At 41.0% G+C, this 15,992-nt stretch overlaps 1 protein-coding gene across 1 annotated transcript in view; it reads right to left on the bottom strand.

Annotated features, from left to right (window-relative positions):
* Window positions 1-15,992, bottom strand: part of LOC310734785 (uncharacterized protein) — a gene marked incomplete at its 3' end in the record, with an annotated part of 59,084 nt that overhangs the window by 7,412 nt on the left and 35,680 nt on the right. The gene's annotated exons all lie outside the window — the stretch shown is intronic.

The raw sequence follows: 15,992 nt of genomic DNA on the forward strand, positions 1-15,992 counted from the left end.
TCTCTCAGCACTCTGTCTCACTGAGACCTGGATTAAACCAAGTGATTATATGGGTCTAAACAAATCTACACCATCAGGATATGTTTATAAGCATGAGCCCGTCAGACTGGTCGTGGAAGGGGGGTGGAGCAACCATTTATAGTGCCTCTCTTAATTTTAGTCAGAGATTAGGATTCAGTTTTAAATCATTTGAAGTGCTCGTTCTTAAAATTGTACTTTCAGACATACATAGAAAACTCGCTCTGGTAACCGTGTACAGACTCCCAGGGCCCTACGCTGATTTTCTTCAGAAGTTTGCTTGTTTTCTATCAGATCTCCTGATCAATTTTGATAAAGTGCTGCTTGTAGGAGATTTTAATATTCATGTAGATGATGCAAACGATGCCCAAGGACAGAGGTGGCCAGCCCGCGGCTCGTGAGCCGCATGCGACTCTTTGGCTGGTTTCATGCGGCTCTTACGTTCATATCGAAGTTTGTGTGTGTTTGATTTTTTATGTGCGTGTTCGCTTCGCTTGAGTTCAATACGGTATTTTTAAGACTTAAATGAGCTTGCCCCTACTGGGAAACTTTGCGGTATATCAGACCTGGGCAAACTACATCCAGCCCTTTGTATGTCCCTGTCCGGCCCGCGTGAGGCCAATGATAAATTACAAGGATGCACCGAAAATTTTCTTCCGAAATACCTAAATCACCGAAACAACACGGCAGAAAAACAATTGTAATGACGCAATAAAAAGTGCAGCCAGCACACGGTTATCTGGATAAGAGCAACATGTCTGCAGTGTGCGGATAGCAATTTGTAAAACATGCAATGCTGAAATTTCAAGAGGGGGTGTATCTGCAAAGAGTTTTTCCAAGTCGGGTTTAATTTATCACCTGAAATCCAAACATCCTGATTGCCTTCTAAATACTAGAAGAACGCGGCACAGAAGTAAAGTCAATCCGAGCATGCGCACTCCGTCTGTAGAGGACGTTTTTGAAAAGGCAGAAAAGTTTTCCAGTGATGGTGCCAAGGCAAAAGACATAACACAGAAAATTATGGAATTCATTGCCTTTTGAATTGAATTTTTATTTTGGTGCAGCCCTAAAATATTATCGTTGGTGTGGCCCTCTGACACAATTCAGGTTTCTCATGTGGCCCCTTGTAAAAAATTAATTGCCCACCCCTGCGGTATATTCATCTCAGGCACATGCGCATTTGACGAAAATACCGTATTGAACTCAAGCGAAGTGAACACGCACATAAAAAAACACAAAAAAAGTCCGTGTTTTCTACCCTGAAACAGGTGAAATCAAAGCACCGATCTGTTCTGACTGACACACACGTGAAAGAATTGCTTCGAGTGGCAACAAAGGAATACGAGGCAGATTGGAAGGGGATTGTTCAAGGCAAGGAATGCCAAAATTCCCACTAAGTAACATGCATAGTAAAAGAAAAACGCTATTGTAAATTATTATATTTTTGTTTGTAGACTTGGTTAAACTAAGAGTTTGTGTGTGAGACAGTGCACACAATGTTCATTGTTGAAAATGACTGACCTGTGGTCTTACAATAAATCTGGCTGAGCAGAGGTGTGTGTGCGTGTGCGTGTGTGTGTAAGAGGAAGGGATTGATGATGTGGCTCTTTGCGGCTCTCTGACTGGTTGGCCACCCCTGCACTAGGATTATCATTTGTTGACTTATTAAACTCTTTTGGGGTTAAACAAAATGTCACCGGTCCAACTCATTGCTTTAACCACACATTAGACTTAATAATATCCCACGGAGCACACTTCACTGATATAGATATTTTACTTCAGAGTAATGACATCACAGACCATTATCTCATACTGTACACACTACCAGTAGAGAAGATTAGCCGTGTTTCACCACGTTATCGACCTGGTAGGACTATTGTTACGACCACTAAGGACACATTTATAAATAACCTGCCTGATTTATCTCAATTTCTCACTAAACCCATAACTGCTAATAATCTTGATGAAATGGCAACAACATAGACCTTATCCTCACTAGCACATTAGACACTGTTGCCCCTACCTGGTTAAAAAAGGTTAGAGAACAAGCACTTGCACCTTGGTATAATAGTCATACGCATTCCCTCAAGAGAACAGCACGTAATCTGGAGAGAAAATGGAGGAAAACTAATTTGGAGGTATTTAGAATAATAAAGACAGTATGCTCAGCTACAGACAGGCGCTAAAAGCTGCTAGAGCTGAACACCTGAGCAAAAGCATAGAAAACAACAAAAACAATCCCAGGTTCCTTTTCAGTACAGTAGCTAAATTTACTACAAATCAGTTTTTGAAAAATGTGTTCCATCACAGTTTAGTAGTGAGGACATTATAAATTTCTTCACTGAAAAAATAGATAACATTAGAAAAACAATTGTGGCGGTCCAACCTCTGACAGCATCTCCTAACATTATCTCGCCCACAACTCCACTGTTTTACATGTATAGGACAGAAAGAGCTGTATAATGTTATTACCAAAGCTAAATCAACATGTCAGTTAGATCCAATTCCAACTCCTCTATTGAAGGAAGTGTTATATACAGCTGGTGAGCCTCTTCTCAATATTATTAACTCACTATCATTAGGTCACATCCCTAAATCCCTCAAGTTAGCAGTTATTAAGCCCCTCATTAAAAAACCTAATCTGGATCCAAACATGCTATCGAATTACAGACCAATTTTAAATCTCCCATTTATGTCTAAGATTTTAGAAAAGATTGTCACTGCCCAGTTATGTTCCTACCTGCAAGAGAACAATATCTTTGAGGAGTTTCAGTCAGGTTTTATGCCCCATCGTAGCACAGAAACTGCCCAAGTTAAAATCACTAATGACCTGTTTTTAGCTTCAGACCAAGGCTTCATCTCGCTGTTGGTTTTACTAGATCTTAGTGCTGCATTCAACACTATAGATCATGATCTTCTCCTGGATCGCTTACAGAATTACATCGGCATTCAGGGACAGGCATTGAGCTAGTTTAAATCCTACCTGTCCGATCATTACTATTTCGTAGACTTAAATGGAAAGCTATCCAGGCTAATGCTAGTAAATTATGGGGTGCCACAAGGTTCAGTTCTAGGACCCCTGCTTTTCACGATATACATGCTTCCCTTAGGAAATATTATTAGAAGGCATGGAATTAGCTTCCATTGTTATGCTAATGATACCCAGCTATATATCTCAACAAAACCAGGGTATACAGCTCAATCAGCTTGCATAACTAAGTGTGTTAAAGAATTAAGAGATTGGATGACCGATAACTTTCCTCAAATTTCCTCCAAAATTTTGCTCATCGGCCCAAAAACCAGTATACAGAAGCTCCAGCATCTCAACCTGCATTTAGACGGATGTACTGTAACCACTAGTTCAACGGTAAAAGACCTGGGAGTTATTTTAGACAGCAAATTATCTTTCAAAAATCATATCAACGAAGTTACAAAAGCAGCCATCTTTCACCTTAGAAATATTTCTAAGTTAAGAAACGTGTTATCTATATCTGATGCAGAGAAGCTCGTCCATGTGTTCATGACCTCCAGAATGGACTATTGTAATGCATTAATAGGTGGCTGTCCTGCAACATTAATAAACAAGCTTCAGTTAGTTCAGAATGCGGCAGCAAGAGTTCTTACAAGGTCAAGAAAATTAGCTACGCTAATTCCTCTTCACTGCTTCTCTTTTTTTCCCCAACCCAGAGGCATTCTGAGGTTTGGCCAGCTTCAGTCACGTCCCACGATGTCCCAGTGAAGATTATGGACCTTTGAAGAAGTAGATGCCGAACTCGCAAACATCCCGAACCATCTAGAGACGTACCAGTGCCAATTGGATCCCACTACATGTGTGGTTTTGACATTGGACCTCCTGGAGTGTTTCAAGGCTCTGGCATGGAGAAGCTGATGCTGGATTTGTGATGATCACAAATGTTGAGCTCAGTAGCTCCAAGTTTTATAACCATAATGACTGTATAAGACTGTAGAAAGAACATTACTTATAATCTTATACTCCAGTACTCATGTTAGTTCTCACTCTCCAGTGTTCTGTATTGTTGAAAGATTTATGATTAAACTTTTGATGTCACCCAAATGAGGATGGGTTCCGCTTTTGAGTCTGGTTCCTCATTACATCTAAGGGAGTTTTTCCTTGCCACAGTCGCCTTGGCTTGCTCATCAGGGATAAATGCACACCATTCACCTTGACTGTTGATTTCTGTAAAGCTGCTTTGAGACAATGTCTGTTGTGAAAAGCACTATAGAAATAAACTTGACTTGACTTGACTTAATGAAACTGGCAAGGAATAAAAAACAAGAGCTTTGACGATATATCCAGTCTGGTCAGACATCTTGCATCTTGGAAGACCAATCAGGATGCTGAAGGCTTCTAAAGCATCTGGTTGATGAGAACAGCCACAAAGTTCTGTTGACATTAAACATTAAAACATGCATGCGGTGACATTTTACCTTCTTCTTCTTCTTTTCGGCTTCTCCACACATACCCCCCTGTCCTTTACATCTATTTGTCTACATACCCCCCTGTCTTTTACATCTTTCTCTTTCAACCCAACCACCTGTATGTCCTCTCTCACCACATCCATAAACCACCTTTTTGGTCCTTGTTAGATTTGTATCATGCCCAAACAAATCTTAATTCTTGGAGAGGTTTTCCATATGACCTGCAATGCCTGTGGTGCCTTTTCTGATCAGGAAAAATCACACAGCACACAGCATGGAGCAATGTTTTTTCTTCGGGTTAAATTGCAGGCAGTAGACACGTGTATATATATACACACATTGGAAAGAAAGCTGTCCTAAAGTTGTTTCCTGTTTAGACAAGAGGATATACTAGCCAGAGATGTGTTTAGCCCAAATTAAAGACTTCCTGTATACCTTACATACTAATATCCTAAATATTCTATAGACACTGAACAGACAAAGGAATGTGTGTAAACCAGTGTGCTTAACACTAACAATGGCCACTTTAAATAATTTATGATTTAGCATCACACACCAAAACACAAGATGTTCTCCCTGGGAACAGAATCAGTGACATAAACTGCAAATGAAAAGATAAAGACAAACAAAAACATACAGAGTCCATTTCATTCTGTCCCTATATGCATATAATCCTTCATCATCACCACTCCTAATGAGGCCCTTATGGCCTGTCTTACCATCGTCATCAAACATGGCAAGATACAAAGTACAATTTCAACAGTCAATACAATAATCAATCCTAAAACAAAATAGTGTTCAACACTCGTAAACAAACTCTTAATCTTCTCAAAAAAACTTTGTTCAGCAGTTGTTTCATGTTCTCCAAGACATTATAAGACATTTGTTTCTCAGTGCTTGTTCAATATGTCTATAATCAGTCTTATCAGGTATATGTATATATTTTTTTTTTCACTGAATAATGTGTTCAAAGAGAACAAGAAATATTCAGAGTGTAATTACAACAATGCACATATTGTTATAGAATTTAGACCTAGAACAGGTATCAGGGTAAGATAAACAAAACAGTCGAGTGAGTCAGATCTTCACCCCGGAGGTGGCCCCCTTTCTACTACAAAGAAAGGATCTTTTTATGGGCTCTGAACTGTTTCAGCCCTGAATACTTACTTAGGTAGGCTTCTTAGGCCAACAGACCAATTAGTGCACAGATTAAGTGGGTGCTGTTTTGATCCTGCTTGCATGTATCCATTGTGGCTGATAATTAGTCATAACTTCAGTTCTGGTTACAGCTAGAACAGTCGCTGGACCCAGATACTGCGGCTCACCCACCTTGGTAGGCTTCAGACTTTGTATCAGGACCTGCTAATTATGCACAAAAGGGTGTGTTGGCTTATTTGTGGGCAGAGGAAGAGTAAGTAAGACATTGTGATGTTCTTACTTGAATGCACCACTAGATGGCACTCAATCTTCTTAATAGAGGTTTACATGAGAGGAAAGAGAAAAGAAGAAGAAGAGAGAAACTTGGTACTTGTGAACGCATGTGATGCTACTTTTCCTCACATTTTTTAGTTATTAAAGTTCCTATGAGAAACATATACATTTGTGCTTGCTTTTCTACATGAAGACATAACAAAATTGGCGACAAGGACGTTTTTTTTTAATACAGGATTTCCTGAAGATGGCTTCAGTAAGTGCTCCTTTTCCGAATCCTTTTTTGCCTTGCCCCGGTGAGCCTGCAATACCACTCATGACATGGCTGAAGATGTTTCAAAACTATATGTTAGTAATTAATGCAAGTGGAGATTCCTGGCCGAAAGCTAGAAAACGTGCTTTGCTTCTTCATTGTCTTGGAACTGAAGGTCAGAGACTGTTTTATACACTGCCTAATACTGGTGTCAATCTGGCAGAGGCTATTAAAGTTTTGAAAGAGCACTTCATTCCAAAGAGTAATGTGGTTGTGGAACGACATGCCTTCAGGAAATGTGTACAGAGGGCTGATGAAACTGTGGTGCAATACATAGCTGCATTAAGAGATTCGGCTACAACTTGTGAATTTGCTGATAATCTGGATGACATGCTCCGTGACCAGTTAGTTGAAAACATTGCTAACCCTCGCATTTGTGAAAGATTATTAGTGGAGTCTAAATTGACACTGGAGACTGCTATTACAATAGCAACACAACTAGAGGCCGCTGATGCTCAGGCAAAATCAATGTCTACAAGCTCCTCTGCTCCAGTACACGCCATACATACCACTCCTGCATATGGACGACAGCGTCCGAAGGCCAAAGCAAATACCTCTTCAAAGCCCTTAGCTTCTGCTCCAACAGCTCGGACATGCTTCCGCTGTGGCTCTGCTCAAAATCTGGCGAACGCACAGAACTGCCCTGCTGCATCTGCTAAATGTAAGAATTGTCATAAGACTGGACATTTTGCAAGGGTTTGCCGTTCTGCTCCTACTTATTCAGTTCATTCAATTGAATTACCAGAAGTCTGTATTCTATACCTACCTGGACCAAAAAGTGACCGATTAATGTGTGATGTGACCATAACAGCTACGCCTGCTGCTACACCTGTGTCTCTGCAACTCACAGTTGACTCTGGCTCGTCAGTGTCCATAATGCCGAAACAATTGTATGACCAGCATTTCCGCACTGTGCCGTTAAAAGCTCCTACTGCCCGCTTAGTTACTTATTTACAAGAGCCAATTTCAGTACTAGGATGTTTACCTGCATCAGTCTCTAAATATGGCCTTACCTGTCCTGCACACTTCTTTGTCGTGGAAAATGGCACAGCTTTGCTAGGCATGGACCTGATTAAGGGGCTCCAGCTTCGATTTGATGGTCACACTGTGCTGCCGCCGCCACAATCTGCTTCAGTCTGTTCCCTTTCCATCCTTACATCACAGCGCCCTGCAATGGGCTGTGTAAAAAATTTTACACACAAGGTGTATATTTCTGACTCTGTACCCCCTGTCAGACACAAACTGCGTCGCTTATCTTTCTCTGTGAGATCTGCTGTTTCCGCAGAACTGGATCGGCTCTTGCATGCGGGCGTAATTGAAAGAATTGACTCCTCTCCATGGGTTTCTCCTATTGTTGTGGTCCAAAAGAAAATGGGGGGGATTCGCATGTGTGTGGATTTGCGAGGGCCCAACGAGGCAGTTATATTAGACAGCTATCCATTGCCGCATATGGAGGAGATGATGACATTACTGCAAGGTGCGACTGTATTTTCGACTATAGACTTGGAAAGTGCATACCATCAGGTACCTCTTCATGAAGACAGCCGGGACCTCACTGCATTCATTACACATGAGGGTCTCTTCAGGTTCTGCAGGGTACCTTATGGTTTGGCATCGGCAACATCTGCATTTCAGAAGATGATGGTTGTCATTCTGAAAGGACTCCAAAATGTTGCAAATTATCTAGATGACATCATCGTGTGGGGACGCTCACCTCAGGAACATGATCAGGCGTTAGAGAATGTGCTACAACGTCTCAAAGATGCTGGGTTGCTGCTGAATGAGTCTAAATGTCAATTCAGAAAGCAGAGCTTGAAGTTCTTAGGACATGTGGTGACATGTGGTGACAACTCTCCGCAATAGTTGATGCTCCTGCACCATCAGATGCTGTACAATTGCGTTCTCTGCTGGGTCTCCTCTCATGGTACAACAAATTCATTCCCAATTTTGCTTCTGTAGTGGTGCCTCTGCGTGCATGCCTTAAAGATGAGAGTGGATTTTGCTGGTCGGAGGAAGCTGAACAAAGCTTGGCTGAAATAAAACAGCTGCTTGTACACAGTCCTGCTCTCGCATTGTTTGACCCAGAGCTGCCAGTGGTCATCTCTACTAATGCGTCTGCTTACGGATTAGGCGCTGTCTTCTCACAAGTATGCACTGATGGTCAAGAACTCACTGTCGCTTTCGCATCCAGAAAACTTACCCCGGCTGAACAGAAATGCTCCACTGTTGAAAAGGAGTCTCTTGCATTCGTTTGGGCAGTGGAGAAGTGGAGGACCTACTTGTGGGGTCGCAAATTTACTCTGCGAACGGACCATCAAGCCATAACGACGCTGTTGACCACAAAAGGGACTGATAGAGCTGGTATGTGCATAGCCCGGTGGGCTGCTCGGTTGCTTTGTTTTAACTACTCAGTTGAGTACCGTGCTGGATCTGAAAATTATACAGCAGATTGTTTATTACGCCTGCCCCTGCCTTTTACTTCGGATGCTGAGTCGGATGTTGCTTTACTAGCCACTGGCCCGACTGCCATATCTCAGGAGGAATTTGCTGCTGCATCTGCTCGTTGCCCTGAACTATCTGCTCTGTGCACACGAATGATGCGTGGCTGGCCTCCATCTTCTGCTACTTTGGATCCTGTTCTACACCCATATTACAAACTAAGACATGAGTTCAGTGTGCAAGATGATTTTGTGTTCAGAGGGTCTCGATTAGTGGTACCTGCAGAACTGCGTGAGTCCCTAGTACGCATTGCACATGAGGGCCATCAGGGAATTGTGAGAACAAAACAACGCATGCGTGAAATGTATTGGTGGCCCAAAATGGACACACTGGTGGAAGACAAGATAGCTACCTGTCAGTTATGCCTTTCTCTGGATAAAACCGCAAAAGCCTCTGCTGTTTCACTCCAGCCTGTTCCTTTACCCTCTGCACCCTGGGAAAAACTGGCGATAGACATTGTGGGCCCTTTTAAGACTGCTGTCTGGGACTGCCGATACGCTCTGACACTCACTGATTATTATAGCAAATGGCCTGAGGTAGCTTTCACCGCATCTGTTGCAACAAAACAGGTGACTACATTTCTTACTTCTGTCTTCAGTAGACCTGGCAATCCGGCCATTTTGGTAAGTGATAATGGGTCTCAGTTTACTTCACCAGAGTTCGCTGCTTTCCTGAAAGAGAGAGACATTAAGCACATTCGCACATCAGTGTATCACCCTTCTGCAAATGGAGCTATCGAACGCTTCCACAGAGTTCTTAAAAGCACAATTCAATCGGCAATCCTTCAATCGGCACAATGGAAATCAACAGTGACTGATTTCCTGCAGGTTTATCGTGCTACACCCCATGCTGTGACAGGAGTTTCCCCCTTCGAATTGCTTAATGGCAGGAAAATGCGTACCAGCCTCAGTGTCCTGAGTCCTGCACCCTATGCTCATGAGCCTGAACAGTTGCAGAAACGTGTTGCGGCACGCCAGGATGTCATGAAAGCTCGCTTTGCTCACAAGCATCGAGTACGTCATTTTTCTTTTCGACGAGGGAAAAAAAGTGCGCATTAAAAAGCCAGTACATGTGCAAAAAAAAAGCTCATCCAAAATTCACTCCTCCAGTTAAGGTTAGAAAAAAAAGTTGGCCCATACACCTACCTTCTGGATGACGGAAAGAAGTGGCATGCATCGTGTCTTGCACCTGTACCGGCTAATGCACAGGATAATGGACTGACCACCACTGCTGAAAACTTAAGTCCTTCTCATGTTCCATTGTCAGTGTCTTCTGATGCTTGCTCACGGGAGAAACGTCAAAGACATGAGCCAGGTTGGCTAAAGGACTATGTCTATTAGTCACGGAAATTGATATGGACCTTTTCAACACACACTCACATGAACATTTAAGTACTGCATAGTTTTGTTCATATGGTTTATTATTCTAATTGCTGCTTTGCATCCATTTCATGTCAGTTTAGTATATACTTCATATATACTTGAAATTGTTGATACATTACAAATTGTATGTTCTTTAATTCTGTTTCATGCTTATTGTTGGTTGTAGAAAGAATTCATTTACTAAGAGGGGAATATGTGATGTACTTAAATGCACCACTGGATGGATGAAAAGAAGAAGAGAGAAACGTGGTGCTTGTGAACAAATGTGATGCTACTTTTCCTGACATTTTTCAGTTATTAAAGTTCCTATGAGGAATATACATTTGTGCTTGCTTTTCTACATGAAGACATAACAGACATCAGCACTGATAGAATTAAATTTCTCAACCAGGGCAGAAACGTAGTCATCCATCATCACTTCCAGGTTACCTAAGAATGAATTGCCAGTGCGTCCCCTGACCCATTGGGTTGGGAAAAGGCTTGAACATAAAACTTTTAAAAGGTTAGTTTTGTTGAAGATAGGGTCATTCTCATTTCTGTGAGTACTACCAGGGGAACAACAGTCTAATTTCAGGCTGTTTCAATGCAGGCTTTAGTAAAACATTCCTTAATGGTTCTGTTTCTTCTCTCTACCACTCTAGCTGACTGTGGGTGATAGGGAATATTAAAATGCCAGTCAACTGCTAAGCTTTTAGCCCAAAAGTTGTGTTACCTTCGAAGCAAAAGGTGTGCCCATATCACTTTCAATCACACTAGGAATACCAAAACTAGAGATAATCTCTTTCGTTAATATTTTGACAACCGTTTTAGCATTCTCTGTCACACATGCAAATGCTTCTGGCCACTTACTGAATCTGTCAACTATAACCAACATGTATCTCAAATTTCCTACAGGTGGCATATGTGTAAAATCTATCTGTAGGTGTTGGAAAGGGGATTCAGGTAAAGTAAGCGCAGTATGTTGTACAGGTCAATATACTTTATCCGCTACGTGTTTCCCTGAATTTCCTCTGAATCACCTAATGCATGTCCTTTAACCTTAACTATGGCCACTTTGGCAGGGAGTTGAACAGATTTTAAAAGGTCGCCAATGAGATTAAAATGTGCTATGGGCTTTCTATCAGCTGTTTTAAAGTGTCTTTGCTTCCATGGTTAGGCAAAATCATGCACAACACCATAAGCATACTTGGAATCAGTGTATATAGTCACTATTTTACCTTCGGACATCTGACATGCTCTTGTAAGCGCCACTAACTCTGCAGCTTGTGCTGATGTGTATTAAACCTGCCTCGTCTTTGTGAGAGGCCCATAATATAGGGTAAACTTTACCTAAATTTGGTTCATGAGGCAGGCCTTCTCTACCACCCTGGAAGAAATCTTCCGGATGTGGCTGTGGCTCAGTTGAGAGCATGAGGACAGAAGGAAAAGACAATAAATCATTGAAAACAGAATTTCTATTCCCATTTTATGTCTCATTATCTCTTCCTAAAATGTTTAAAGGCGAGTTTGGAATTATGGTAAATCAAAAAATTTGTACCAGTTGGTGTCACCACAGGCAAAAGGTGAGTCACAGGACATGAAATTGGAACTTTATCTATTCCCTAATAGATTAACTCCCCTTTTTCCTAATACCTCCTCTTTGAGTTTTGTGCTGAGGCTGGAATGCACCACTTCTTGTTGCAGTGAAAAGCATAACGGGTAAACAAGACCTGGAGCAAAGCAGAAACCTCTAGCAGCATCTAAATCTCTAGGAAAAAGTATCTAGATGTGACACAATTTTACCTTATAATGCCAAATGATCTAAATAAGGATTAGTCCAATAATCGGCACAATTCCTATACATCCAATCTTTGAGATTTTATTCCGGCAATGGGCGAGAAATGTCATAACCAATCTTCTTTACACAGAACAGAAAACAGACACACAACACTTAACAATCATACAATACACACAGCATTTAACACTCAGACAATACAGCTGCGCTAGGCACCAGGGAGATCGCAGTCTTCAAACAAAAAAGGTAATCCAGTCTCTCCAATTGGATCACAAATTTTGTATGTTAGGAGAAAAAAATAGACTATAAAGCCAAAACAAAATTCTTTTCAAAATGTCCCTTTTCTTTAGTTCCTTTTCTCTTTTCTCTCTTTTTGTATTTATTTTTTTTTATCAATTAATTGATATATTTTTTTAGGCATATAAAAATGATCGTGGATTCTTTTGGGTACTTCAGACAATATCGACTATTAGACAGACCGTAAAAAACATCTTCTAGTCTTGCATCTAACGTCTAAGTTGAGGAAAACATTGTCACAACGGAATCATCCATACAAAGGAAATTGTTATCATTAGTTAAACAATAAATGAATAACTAAGACACGAACACACATGCAGGCAAATGGGAAAATCCCCGCAAGCAAGGAAGTATCCTTAAACTTGATGCATGATCTCCCTTTGGATATTGCCGGAAAGTATCCCACTTCTGACACCAAAACTGTTTGATTTTTAATGCCCAAACGAAACTTAATTCTTGAAGATGTTTTCCATATGACCTGCAATGCCTGTGGTGCCTTTTCCGATTAAGGAAGAATCACACAGCACACAGCATGGAGCAATGTTTTTCTTCAGTTTATTGCAGTTTATTGGAAAGAAAGCTGACCTAAAGTTGTTTCCTGTTTAGAAAGAGGATATACTAGCCAAAGATTTGTGAGCCCAGATAAAGACTTCCTGGATACCTTACCTAACATCGTAAATATTCTATAGACACTGAACAGACAAAGAAATGTGTGTGAACCAGTGTGCTTAACACTAACAGTGTTCCTCTTTTCCTCCTTTCTGGCAGCTCCATCCTCAGCATTTTCCTACTGATAAACCCAATGTCCCTCTTCTGCACATGTTTAAACCATCTCAATCACACCTCCCTCACCTTGCCTCCAAAACGTCCTACATGCGCTGACCCTTTAATAGACTAATTTCTAATCCTGTCCATCGTTGTCACTCCCAACAAAAACCTCAACATCTTCAGATCTGCAACCTCCTGCTCCACCTCCTGTTTTTTAGTCAATGTGAGGACATTTTACCTAAATTACTAAAAGTACACATAGTTGAAATAGTGTCCTTGTATTTATTTGTATAATAAACACAAAGTATGCATGTAAGAAAATAGCATTATACACATGTATATGGACTACAATAATGGGACACCTGACCAGTACACCAACTGGGAATATAATGGCATTGCATTGTAAATAAAGACATATAAAGCTGGTCACCCTTTGCACTTATAACAGCTTCCAATCCACAAGAAAGCTAAATAATTTGCATTGATGAGGTCAGGCACTCATGTTGGGGTAAGTCATGGGTTTATGGTAATGCTGTGATAGAAATAAAGACTCTCCCCAAACTTTAAGGTGATGCATCTGATTACAAGATTTCATTTCACAGGTAGTAGCCGTATCCCTGAAAAATTCCATTTTCATTCAATTTATCCTCATCCACCAAACTTTTCATTTGCCCATCAGGCAGTTAATGTCCAGTGGCGGTGTGCTTTGGAGCACTCCATCTGACGCTGTACATGATGATGTCAGGCTTGCATGCAGCTGCTCAGCTATGGAAACCAAATCCATAAATCTCACGCTACACTACTGATATTAATGACAGTGAAACTATTGAACTCTTGATCTATGGAATCAGCAGAGCATTGGCGACACACCGTGTCTCAGCACTTGGTCAGCATGTTTTATGATTGGACATGGTCTTCTGCTTTGTGGTTACTACTTTGTGTTACTACTTTGTGGCTACTGTTCCATTACACTTCCACTTTTGTAATGGAACAGTAGCCACAAAGTAGTAACTTTCCTGTAACATTTGCCAATGACTTATATTGCATTTCACAAGCTGACTTATATATAAGATTTACAGTGAGAAAAATAAGTATTTGAACACCCTGCTATTTTGCAAGTTCTCCCACTTAGAAATCATGGAGGGGTCTGAAATTGTCATCGTACCTGCATGTCCACTGTGAGAGACATAATCTAAAAAAAAAAAAATCCAGAAAACACAATGTATGATTTTTTAACTATTTATTTGTATGATACAGCTGCAAATAAGTATTTGAACAGCTGAGAAAGTCAATGTTAATATTTGGCACAGTAGCCTTTGTTTGCAATTACAGAGGTCAAACGTTTCCTGTAGTTTTTCACCAGGTTTGCACACACTGCAAGAGGGATTTTGGCCCACTCCTCCACACAGATCTTCTTAGATCAGTCAGGTTTCTGGCCTGTCGCTGAGAAACACGGAGTTTGAGCTCCCTCCAAAGATTCTCTATTGGGTTTAGGTCCGGAGACTGGCTAGGCCACGGCAGAACCTTGATATGCTTCTTACAGAGCCACTCCTTGGTTATCCTGGCTGTGTGCTTCTGTTCATTGTCATGTTGGAAGACCCAGCCTCGACCCATATTCAATGCTCTAACTGAGGGAAGGAGGTTGTTCCCCAAAATCCCAACAAAGCAAATGAAAGAAAAAAAAAAACCCCAGAAGCAACTGCCAATTATGGGCGTTGATGTCTGGCTGAACTTAATGAATGCATTCAAAGGACTCCATTATTTATATAGAAATGTTTTTTATTTTAAGTTTGATCATTTTCTTTACTTTTGTTAACTCTAAGGAAAAAATAACTTGTAAAAACAAATGCTCCGGGTTTGTTTAGCTACACCAGAATGTTCGATTACAATATGATGTTACCGTGAACAACCTTAAACATGGTGTATCTGATATGAAGTGATGAACTGTGTATAGTAATAAGGCATGATTAGAAAAGAGGGAAAATGTGCATTTCAGTAGCTACTATAAGGTAACTGATGACTTGAACCGATGAGGATTGTATATATTGTATAAAGTAAAGGAGAATGCAGGCTCCAGCAGACTTTTCAGTAGCAAAAATCCTTTTTCATGAACCTAAACAAATCTGATGCTTCCATTTCAGTAAGGTTCGTAATGTTGAGATATAAAAAAATACTCTTTACTATAAATAGTGCTACAAGTGCTAAAGGCTGCAAGTATGGAACATTTCCAAGTGGAAAATGTTTTCACTGTCAGAGAGTTCAGGTTATAGGATCCAAGGCAGATGCAAAAGGAGCAGGGGAGAAAAGCTGTGCAGAGCCGAATCGGGAAGCCGATTCAGGGAGTCGATTCAGGGAGCCGATTCTGGGAGTCGATTCTGGGAGCCGATCCTACGCGGAGGGCGAGGATGCCAAACCGGAAACCTAAACGCGCGTTCAGCGCGAGCTGAGCCGAGCCGGAAGCCGGAGCGCGTACAGCGCGAACAGAGCAGAGCTGAGCAGGAAACCGGGGCGCGTTCAGCGCGAGCAGAGCAGAGCCGAGCCGGAAACCGGAGGACAGAATAGTCAGGTCAGAAACAAACAAACAAACAAACAAACAAACAAACAAACAAACAAACAAAACAGAGCATACGCTGGAGAGTGTTCAGGGCAAGCCTAAAGACAATCTGGCACTGACTGGAGGATTCAGGCGTCCTTATTAAGTGCCAGAAAATTAGACGCCAATTCCGTGCAGCTGGTTGGGAGGGGGTGTTTCCTCGGTGATTGAGGCGGTAATGCCAGCAGTGCACAGGCGGGCTGACATTCACTATCTCTGAGCATGGCATGAGGAAGGTTTCCATGCACTATTAATCGATTGTTTGTTTTTTATTGTACTGCATTATGTTTCATCGCATTGTACATTATATTTAATTCCCCTGATTTGAATTTGATCCTTTAATCAAAACGTTATATTTTATTTCGTAAGTATCTTTTTTAAATATTCTTATTTTTCATCACGGAAAAGGCATTTAAAACCTTTCACTTTATGCACTGCAAACAAAGTTAATTTAAATTCTATTATTCATCCTATAAA

Source organism: Silurus aristotelis (assembly GCF_946808225.1).
Source record: "Silurus aristotelis genome assembly, chromosome: 12".
Classification (NCBI taxonomy): Eukaryota; Metazoa; Chordata; class Actinopteri; order Siluriformes; family Siluridae; genus Silurus; species Silurus aristotelis.